The 10,497-nt window shown below is 39.9% G+C and overlaps 1 non-coding gene across 1 annotated transcript; it reads right to left on the bottom strand.

The window, feature by feature from the left end:
* Window positions 1-891: 891 nt before the first annotated feature.
* Window positions 892-1,057, bottom strand: LOC117796833. The gene has a single exon (XR_004621538.1). It is a non-coding gene; the product is annotated as a U1 spliceosomal RNA (small nuclear RNA).
* Window positions 1,058-10,497: the final 9,440 nt, after the last annotated feature.

Below are 10,497 nucleotides of genomic sequence, written 5' to 3'. Positions count from 1 at the left end.
CTAGGATAGTCAGATAATTATGACTGGAAGTCATGCAACTAAGAAAAATGTGTGATCTGTGCTGGGTTGTTGGTGCAGACACAGCCCCACAGTTTTTACATGTGGCACCAGAAAGTTTTCCCTTGAATTCTGAGACTGGGCCCTACCGCTGAGCCCCTACTACCACTGCTCCTGAAAGCTCCATCCTCTTGCATGAGTGCCGAGAGATGGAGTCCACGTGGCGTCTCCTTCATTGTCACCCTCTTCCTGATGAAAGACCCAAGCATCCAATGAAACCTGGGTCACGCAGGCTACTTCCTCACTGCTAAGGAGGCTGGAATATTGAGCGAGCATCTGTGTGTGCCTGGTGCAGGGGTTGCTACAACTACAGTTAAGGTGTTCAGAAGATGCTGGATGTCAGTAAATATGACATCCTGCCCTACATGCTCATGGTATAAATAAGCAATGTGTATAAACACTTTATACATGATCCACACTCCCTTTTGGAAAACAGATTATATATGCATGCAGAGAAATAACGAAGACTCTAAAGAATAAAACCAAAAGCGATAATATTGGATCCTGGAGAGGCTGGAAGGTAGAGTTTGGCTTATTTTTTATATCATGTTCATACATCTGTCTCTTTTAAATTCCCCACTGTACATATATATTAATTTTATCCAAAAATAAGAGAAATAAACAGAACTTGATACCCTCACAGCCAATGTAACACAATGCCTGGTTTGCAATGAAAAAGAGTGGTAGCAAATTTAAAACTCAAGGCCCTCTTTTTTCATGAGAAACCTGAGGACAAGTGAGGACAAAGAGGCTTATCCAAGGGCATGCATGCAGAAGATGGTGAGGCCAGGCCAGAAACCCATATTTACTGTATTTTTTTAAACATTTAATCATCAGGGGAAAGCATGGATGCAGCCCCCCGACTACCACGAATTAGGCAGTTGAGTTTCCCACATTTGGGGAAATCACAGGGGTCAGCACATGCAGGTTGCAATGGATAAACCTCCCTCTGGGAAAACCACCTTCTTGATCCCGGTGTCTCCCTGTGCCCTGGAACGGAGGCACTTCGTGAACGCTCCTCTCTCCTCTTCCTCCATCTTTACTGTATTTTAAGTCCTCTGATTTTTCTGTTTCATCTTGGGTATTTGTGCTTAATTTGTGACAATTGGACAACATGATACAGGTGATTTGTTTTATATTTTATGGCTGGTGGATGTGTAATCCTGATTACAATGAGACTTTCCAGTTATTCAGGGTTTTATCATTGGCTGGAGAAGGGAATGTGGTATCCACTAACCCATTCTCTCTCTCTCTGTCTCTCATCAGCAAGAGAGACTTTTGGTTCCCCCTTTGCTTCAGTTTTCATGGTAGTCTCACAGCACTAATGCACCTTTGGAAAGCCCTTTGAGATATTTTTATGAAAGAACCACAAGCATGGGATTGTTCCAAATCAGGATGCTTACTTGCTTAGAAAGATGAGATTAATTTACTGTGAGAATTGCATAGAAAGAACATCTCTTTTGAGTTGCAAAACATATCAAAATTACCATATCTTAGAAAGAGGAATCTTTTCTTACAGGATGATGTTTGGGGGACTAAGGAGAGATGAACAAGGCAGTCACCCTGTTCTGTGTGAATGTGGACTTCCAAATGGCTGGGACCCTTGTCACTTCCTAGTTCCAGCACAAGCCCGATGTTAAAATTATCATATGGGGCTCAGTGAAAGCTGATTCAGTGAAGACATAGATGTATCTTTATATTTCATCTCTGTAGTAATTATGGCCTCTTATCTAATGTCTGCTATTTGCCAGGCACTGTGTCAGGTACTTTACATATCTTACTTCTGTTTTGAATGCTTTTTGGAGGACCTTTTAGAGACTGACTATAAGCTTACAGTGCATCTGTTCAGCTCACAGTGATTCTCCATCTGGAAGGCCTGTCTCCAACCTGATCTACAATGCCTTCACAGTAGACTTTTGTAAGATGTGAGCCTGTCCTCTGGTCACTGTAAATGGGCTAGAATGGACATCTGACTGAAACCAGGACATTTAGATCCTCTCTCCCATGAATTTGCAAATGAAGTTAAGACTCAGAGACTGTTAGTCTGAAGGAGGCGGTTGGGAGAGTAATGTGCAAACTCCAGAATTGTGATTCTCTAGGAAAAAAGAATGGGGTATAAAGCAGGTGCAGAGAAATAGGAAGAGATCAAAGATAGAGTCTTGACATTTATCCCCAGTATCTGTTTTTACTTAAAATCTAGCTTAAATCCCTGAATTCTAAAGCTATATCCTCTCTTAGCTTAGCTAGAATTGGTTTCTGAAAGTTAGAATCTAGAATCTTGGCTATTACATGATATAAATAAATTATATATATATATATATACACACACATACATACATACATGCATACCTACATCCATAGAAACATGTTATCTCAGCCTCCTGGCTTATCCCAGAATGGATATTATCATCCCCATCGTATACATGAGGATACAGGCTCAGAGAGTGGAAGCAGCCTTCCCAACACAACCTACTTACAATAGTTAGAGTTGGTATTTGATCTGAGGTTGGAATAGCTTAAAATCCTGTGATCTTACTAGTCTGTATATCATGCCTCATGCAGATAGATTCATTCTTTTAACATGCATTTGTGGAGATTCTTTTAAGTCCCAGGCCCTATGTTTCAATGGTTCCACCAGGGTTGCCAAGTAGTTGTAGATATTTACATGGTATTCCATCCGTATGTGTCCACGTAGACTGCCAAAGGCCAGCTGTTCAGCTCAAGGTTAAGGAATAGTCTTTGAGACTCATTATCCATGCACTCTGCTTTCAGTAAAGATAAAATTAAGGACAGCTCTGTCAAAAGACAGAAGAGGTGTTATAGGATTTTGGTATCCCCAAAACCTTTCAGGGTTAAGCGCTTGCTGAGCCACTGTGTATGTTTTAACTGGATCAGATGCCACCTGGTGGGATTTTGTCCCTGGCCTGCAGACAGAATGTGGCAGGGATTGTCAGTGGACTGGTAATGAACACCTGCTTTGAGAGTTGTTGTTTTAATGGTGCCCTGAAGAAGATTTCATGATGCGATTGTCCAAAATGTCTCAAACTTATTATTAAACACAGACAAATCATGTAACTTTCCAAGGTTACAGAACTAGTTGGTCATAGATTAGAGTTTGCCAGTTAAGAATACACGGCCAACAGAAATCATTGAAAATAACTTACATTATTTTTCTTTTCATTCCTCCAAATAACAACACATGTTGATTAGATTCATGTGAGATCCATTATGCATTCTACCCTCACACTCTGTCTTTCTCTGAATTAATGAAACGTAAAATGGGAAAATTATAGGTTTTGTAGTTAGAATCTGTAGTGCTTAGGGTACAGTATAAAAGCCCATTATTAATTTCATATATTCTGGCTTATAAAATTCTGTTTGTATTAAAATTTAAAATTTCTCTTATACTGAGAACTAAAAAAAAAATCACTATCATTAATGCCATTCTCAGATGCCATTATATTCTTAAAAAATGACATGAATCATACATCATGACACCTTAGTTTTTATAAAATTTATGTCTTCTATATATGGTAACATAGAAAATAGACAAAATATAGACAATAGGGTTGATACCTCTGGAAGTGGAAATTATCTAGGTTTGCTAATACCCAAAAGAGCTTCTAGACATTATCTTAATTAAAATAATAGTAATAATTAGAACAGCAGTTAACAGCTAACACTGTTTACAGAATATTTACTGTAACCCAGGAATGTTCTGAGTGCTTTACATTCATCAGTTCTATCTTCACAACAGTCCCTGAGGTGAGGAGTATTAGTGTCCCATTTTACAGATGAGGAAAATGAGACAGAGATTATCATTTCATTTGGTCCTGGCACTTCTGAGCTACTTTCTAGGGAGGAGAGAGGTCTGTCCCATTCATGGTCTTAAAATTCAGCCCACATGTATAACACCTAAATGGTTAAGCAGTTTCTCCTTATCCAGCTGAAACTCTATGTGGTTCTGGTCATTTCTCCCTCTGTTTTCCAAGTGAACTCCTATTGAAACGTCAAGGCTCATAAAAATGCACCCCTTGCTGCAACACTGCCCGTGGAGCAGTGGCATGATTCGGGAGAAGGACGAGGCACAGACAGGTTAGCTTGCAAAAGAGAGCGTGGGTGCAGGGGACGACCGCCAGGCCCGCCACCGCCAAGAGTGCGATCGCCCCGAACAGCTGCAACCTCACGTATTTATTGGCAATAAACAATCAAAGACAATCAAGGGGATGATCTGTAGTACATCCTAGTGAATAGTAGTACATCACGGGGAAGGTCACAGGAGTAGATGATGTAACGTTCAGTAAGTGAGGCCTATTCTTAAACATGTTTCTATGGACCCCGAGGGCTATTGTCAAGAGCAATCAAGTTTCGGTTGGGGCAGCGTCTGCCCTTTAGCCAACCAGGCGTTCCTGGCCGCTGCTTATCTGAGGACAGCTTTCCACCGTGAAGGAGCTGGGCATTCCTGGCCGCTGGGCAAGTCAGGCGTTCCCGATTCTGTGCTCTGACGTTTACGCTAAAGCCCGCAAGGTCACAAACATGTTTTCCTATTATATCCTTAGCATAAGCTCTCAGCCAGGGGCTGCTGCAGCCCCTTTTTAAAGTTTTTTCTTCCAAGAAATTTTCATTGGTTCTTCATCCATGTTCCCTTGACCTTTTTTTCCCCCCCATAATCTGGCACTCTACTTTGGAACATCATTGACTTCCTAACCAATCCAAAGGACAATTTTTATTTACTAAGTTATTAATTCCTTTGTAATACTTGACAGTCTTAAGGTTTAAGTCTTAATGAATCCTAAAGTTCTTGGAACTTTTCCTCTGGGGACCTTAGAAGCACCATCCTCCTTCTGTTTTTCTGATCGTTCTAGCTCAGTCTTCATTGTGTTCCCTTCTTTCTCTGCTTGCTCATTAAATGATGGAAGTCCATGGCCTACATCCTAAAACAAGATCCACCATCCAGAATGGCACTTGGCAGAACAAAGGATCTCAATAAATGTTAGCTGAATAATTTATCCTTAGGAAATTTAACCCATGCCTGTGGTTTCGACTATGACTCATGAACCAGCAAACATGAAAAACAGAGCTCTTAAGCCTAGGAGTTTCTGATCCACTTCTAACGTCAGGCTTACTCTTACTATACTAGTTCTCTCTCTCATTCTTTCTTATCTGGATGATTTATTCTTTTACTGACTCTTTCTGTCTTACACACACACACACTGAGGCCAATGGGATGTTGGGCGTCGGGATAGATGGTGAGGTTTATATTGTTAGGCAGGCAGGCCCCTCTGAATCCTAGAATAAATACCATCTTATGCCATCTTCCCATCAAGGAAAGCACAGGCAAATTTTAGACTCACCAGATGGGCAGGGGGTCTTTCCTGCTAAGCTGATCGTCTGGTCCAGATAGAGAATACCAGCTGTCTGAGGGCAGGCCAGCTCTCAAATGAAAGGGGAGCATGAACAGCCCAGTTCTCCTTCAAAATCACCATCATTTAGCAGCTCTTCTCCTCCTGTGGCAGAGTTAGTGAAACTGCAGAGCTCCTCCAAATATTTTTCACAGCCACCACTCTAAATATTTTTAAGTAAATATGAATATATGTCAAATATAAGCTGAAGTCATCAGAACATTTTTATTTTATTATTTTATTTTATTTAATTTATTTATTTATTAATTTTTTTAAAGTAGGCTCCATGCCCAGAGTGGAGCCCAGCCTGGGGCTTGAATTTACAAATCTGAGAGCAAGACCTGAGCTGAGATCAGGTGTCAGAAGTTTACCTAACTGAGCCACCCAGCATCCTCTGGACTTTTTCAATTTTAAGTGGAAAACAAAATCACCTCACTTTGCCTTAAACCAAAGAATGGAATTGGTCAGGCACAAAACTGAAAAGCATGGCGACTGATTTTTTTTTTTTGAGTGTGGTTGGTTGAGTCCAGTTAGTGTTAAAGAACTTGATCTGTCTTCATCTTTACTTTCTTCTTTCTTGATTCCAGTCTTGGGCAGGCTCTCTCCCTGCTGTGCTATGGTATTAAGATGGCCATCAGCATCTGGGAACTATTTTACAAGCTCATCTATCCCAATGAAAAGAGAACTCCACTTTCCAGATCATTCTAACAAAAGGCCTGGAATGAATGTCACTACGTCACTTAAACCTATGGAGTAAAATAATGTCCATTTTTGGCTAGACATGATCACACTCCCCCTGCCCTCAGCTTCTAGAACTGTGGTGAAGGTCAGGGTTAACTGAAGAACTGAGGTAAGGAAGGAATGTTTCAGCAAAGGGGTATTGGAGTGTTGTTTTGGAAGAAAGAAGATCTATTTTGGGCAGGCAGAAACAATAAATGTCCACACATGCGTTGTTTCATAGGTGAGTGAGTGATGAACCAAGGTAGTTCGTTTAGCATTAGTGACACCAAGTCTAGATAAAACAGCCTTTTCTAGATTGTGCTTATTGTTAAAGTTTACTTCTACATGATTCTATTGTAGCCAGACTGTACTCATTTTTTGTTAAACTGGAAATCAGACTTTCTTGAAATAGGTGAATTGGGAAATTTCTTTGCTATACAGAAAATATTATTGCTGTGACAGTTGTTGAAAAAGAAGGCTGTTGGAAACGAGTCCGGAAGTAGAAGAAACAGTAATCCCAGTCTGTGCTCTCAAACGCAAGGAGGGTGCATGCAGCTCTGAGTTTTTCTACTGTAGTGTTTCCTAGAATCACACTCACACACACGAACACACACACACATGCAAGCACACTCTCAAAGGACAAATCATTGTCTCACCCAAAAATGATGAAACACGAAATAAATATGCCAGCTTCTATCCAACAGAAATAAAACTACTTCCAAATTTCAACTTAATGGTATTTGTCAGATTGTATTGACTCACTGTGAGAGAAAATTTGCAGTATTACTCATTCGGATTTGAAATATCATATTTAGAGGTCTCCATGATTCTTGATGATCAGCGAAAACAGACCCTTTGTGCTCGGCAGGGGCAGGGATGTCTGTGTCTGCTTTGCCAGGGCCCTGCTTGTGCTCATTCCAATATGGCCTAATTTTATTTTCCTCGCTGTCTCTCTCTGTTGTGTCTTTTTTTTTTCCCCATCTTCTTTTTTTTTTTTTTTTAATGTTTGAAAAATACAATAGAATTGTCTTCTCAGCATGGGGATATCTGCATGTGTTAAAATTACATTTTCTATTTTAAACTCACTCTCTTTCTAATTTAAAAAGACTTGTCAGAACATGCAGACTTTCTCTTCCCCCTCCTGGAAAATGGGGAATACATAAACCTGAAATCTCAAAAGACGCAAAAGCCAATTTGAAGGGAAAACAAACAAACAAAAACAAAGAAATCAAAACATGGGACATTCTAGTTGATTCTGTGTGAGTTGAAATCTCTCTTGGTATTTGACAGGAAGAAACTCAGCACAGAGGAGTAACAGCAGCAACATGCATTTTATTTATTTATTTATTTTTATTACTCACTCTCTTTCTAATTTAAAAAGACTTGTCAGAACATGCAGACTTTCTCTTCCCCCTCCTGGAAAATGGGGAATACATAAACCTGAAATCTCAAAAGACGCAAAAGCCAATTTGAAGGGAAAACAAACAAACAAAAACAAAGAAATCAAAACATGGGACATTCTAGTTGATTCTGTGTGAGTTGAAATCTCTCTTGGTATTTGACAGGAAGAAACTCAGCACAGAGGAGTAACAGCAACAACATGCATTTTAGAAAAAAGAGTCTCCTTGCCTGNGCATTTTATTTATTTATTTATTTTTATTAAAGATTTTATTTATTTATTTGACAGAGATAGAGACAGCCAGAGAGAGAGGGAACACAAGCAGAGGGAGTGGGAGAGGAAGAAGCAGGCTCCTAGCAGAGGAGTCTGATGTGGGGCTCGATCCCACAACACTGGAATCACGCCCTGAGCCGAAGGCAGACGCTTAACCACTGTGCCACCCAGGTGCCCCAACAACATGCATTTTAGAAAAAAGAGTCTCCTTGCCTAGAAATTGTTAGGCAAGACATTCACTCCCTTTTACCTCAGTTTCCTAGAAGAAGACATTTAAGTGAACATACCTATACATGTATGTATACCTATACCTATACAGGTATGCTCTGTGAAACATAATGACAACATTTATTAAAAACCTATTTTTGTGTGAGACAGTGTGTGTGTGTGTGTGTGTGTAAATACATATAAACACATCTCCCAACTCAACCTTATAGTGTGGTTTATTTAGGGGATTCTCCCCCTCAAAATTAATAAACTACTCTACCATCTGTATATTTGGATTGGGTTTTTATTTTACAGGTAAGAAAACTCATGTTGTTGTGGCCCCGTGACGAATGCTGTGGCACATCTCTCCAAGCCGCCATCAGGAATGTACGCCCAGTGCCCCAGCTGCCTGAAATGTTGGCTGCCCAGGCTTACAGCTGACTTCTACTTGGGGAATTCCCTCTACCAAAGAAAGCTTCCTTGCCACAGGCTACACAAATTCCCAGGGGGCAATCCTCTTTCTCTGACTAGTTGGTGGGTGGGTAGAGAGGTCCACTCTTGCCTCAATTTGGGGCTTCTGTTGAGAGGATGCCTCAGCTCCAGAATCCCCTGAGGGATTGGCAGGGCCTTTGCTGCAATCAGATTGCAGTTTAGCTTCTCCCTCTGACCAATCCTGTTTCTGTCGCCAGTGATGGGTGTTGATCAAGACTACTCCCTGATAAACCTTCACACAAATCTTTCTCTTGTGGTCTGTTTCTAGAAACCCCAGCCTAAGGCAGACACCCAGAATAGGTGGCAATTAAATGTTGGCTATTACATTTTACCAGAGACACCGATGTTAACAGTGTGGAGCATTCTACAGAGTCAGTTAAGCAAAGGAAGAAATGTAAATGCTTTGGCATTTTATGTGAATTCTTAATGCATTGCTTGATATCCATAGCTGTGTATACATAATGCCTTATCAATTAATCTATAGCCACCCTATCTGTGAGATATATGAATGTAACATAAAGTCAACCCTGCCCCAAATGCTGTTGGCTCACTATAAGTAGGACCAGTGATTTTATTGGTCTTTTTTCCTGGTGTTATGCAATGTATAATAAGGGAATGTGTGGTCGTCAGTGCCTGAATGCCACTTTCAGTAATAGAAACGCCTTCTGGGGAAATAAGATTGGTGCCAGAACTAGAATATGGAAGCAAACTTGAAATTATTTCACTTCTATTTCAGAATGGTTTTTTTTAAAAAAGGAAAGGCAGCAAGACCATTTCGAGGCCTGCCAACCACACTGAGGCATTTGAATGAGAATCCCTCTGTAGCTTTCTATAACCTACTAAATAGAATCCAGTGTTCTTAGGTAGGTTATCTCAGCCTCTGTTCAATCTTGTGCCAAATTACATTTGCACATTATCACCCACAGTCCTCCTTCGTGAGCACCCCATATTTTTTGCCAAAGTGGACAGAGGTATTCCCTGAACATAAATAAAAACAAAAATGTAAAATAAAATAAAAAATAAAAGATTCCATCCAAGATAGTGTAAGTCTGCTCTATGCCATTCTTTCTTGCTGATGACAACCCCAAATTCTGGACAAAACAAAAATAAATTAAAAAAAAAAACTGAACTGTCTGAAAATTAAAAAAATCAGGCAAGTGGGGGAGGGTGGTGAAAAAATTCAAGAAACACCTTGAAAAGAGATAAGCCTCTCCTGTTTTTCTTTTTTTCCCTCTACATCCCCCCCCCTCCCGGTGGAGCTGTGCCAGTGGTGGAGGAAGCAGTAAAACTTTGAAAGAACCCCACATTTTTGGCCAGAGGCACAACACAAGGAGCTGGGTCCGAACATGTACAACTTCTGGGTCCCCACTGAACTTCCTGTGCAGCAAAGATGCAAATGAGTATAGAAAAGTTGTTTGAAAACCTAATCGACATTGGAACTAGCACCTAGAGAAGGTAAGTAGAAGTTAAAGTTTGAAGCAAATTGCCAGTTGCCTTCCAAAACAACTACAAGGCAAATCAATATTCTGTAGAGCATTTTAACAGGACCCAGCATCTATGAAACCTAATTTTCAAGTGTTCAGGTTATAATCCAAAATGAGTCAATATGCAAAGAACCAGAAAAATGATACAGGTTCTCAAAGGAAAAGACTATCAATAGGTGTTACCCATGAGATGACTCAGATTTTGGAATGATTGACAAAAACTTTAAAGAAACTCCATGGTATAAAGGTAAAGACAATGGAAATAAATGAAAATATAGAAAATTTCAGTGGAGAAATAGAAATAATAAAAAAGAACCAGGTCAAAATTTTAAGAATTAGAAAATACAACCCCTTAAATAAAAATTTCACTAACAGGGCTCAAAAGTGGAATGGAGATAACAGAAGAAAAAGTTGATAAACTTGGAGATAGACTGAATTTTTTCAGTATGAAGAAAAAAGAAAA

The sequence above is a fragment of the Ailuropoda melanoleuca genome, chromosome 16 (genome assembly GCF_002007445.2).
Source record: "Ailuropoda melanoleuca isolate Jingjing chromosome 16, ASM200744v2, whole genome shotgun sequence".
NCBI lineage: Eukaryota > Metazoa > Chordata > Mammalia > Carnivora > Ursidae > Ailuropoda > Ailuropoda melanoleuca.
The sequence above is the reverse complement of the archived record's forward strand: the minus strand, read 5'-3'. Positions and strand labels throughout refer to the sequence as shown.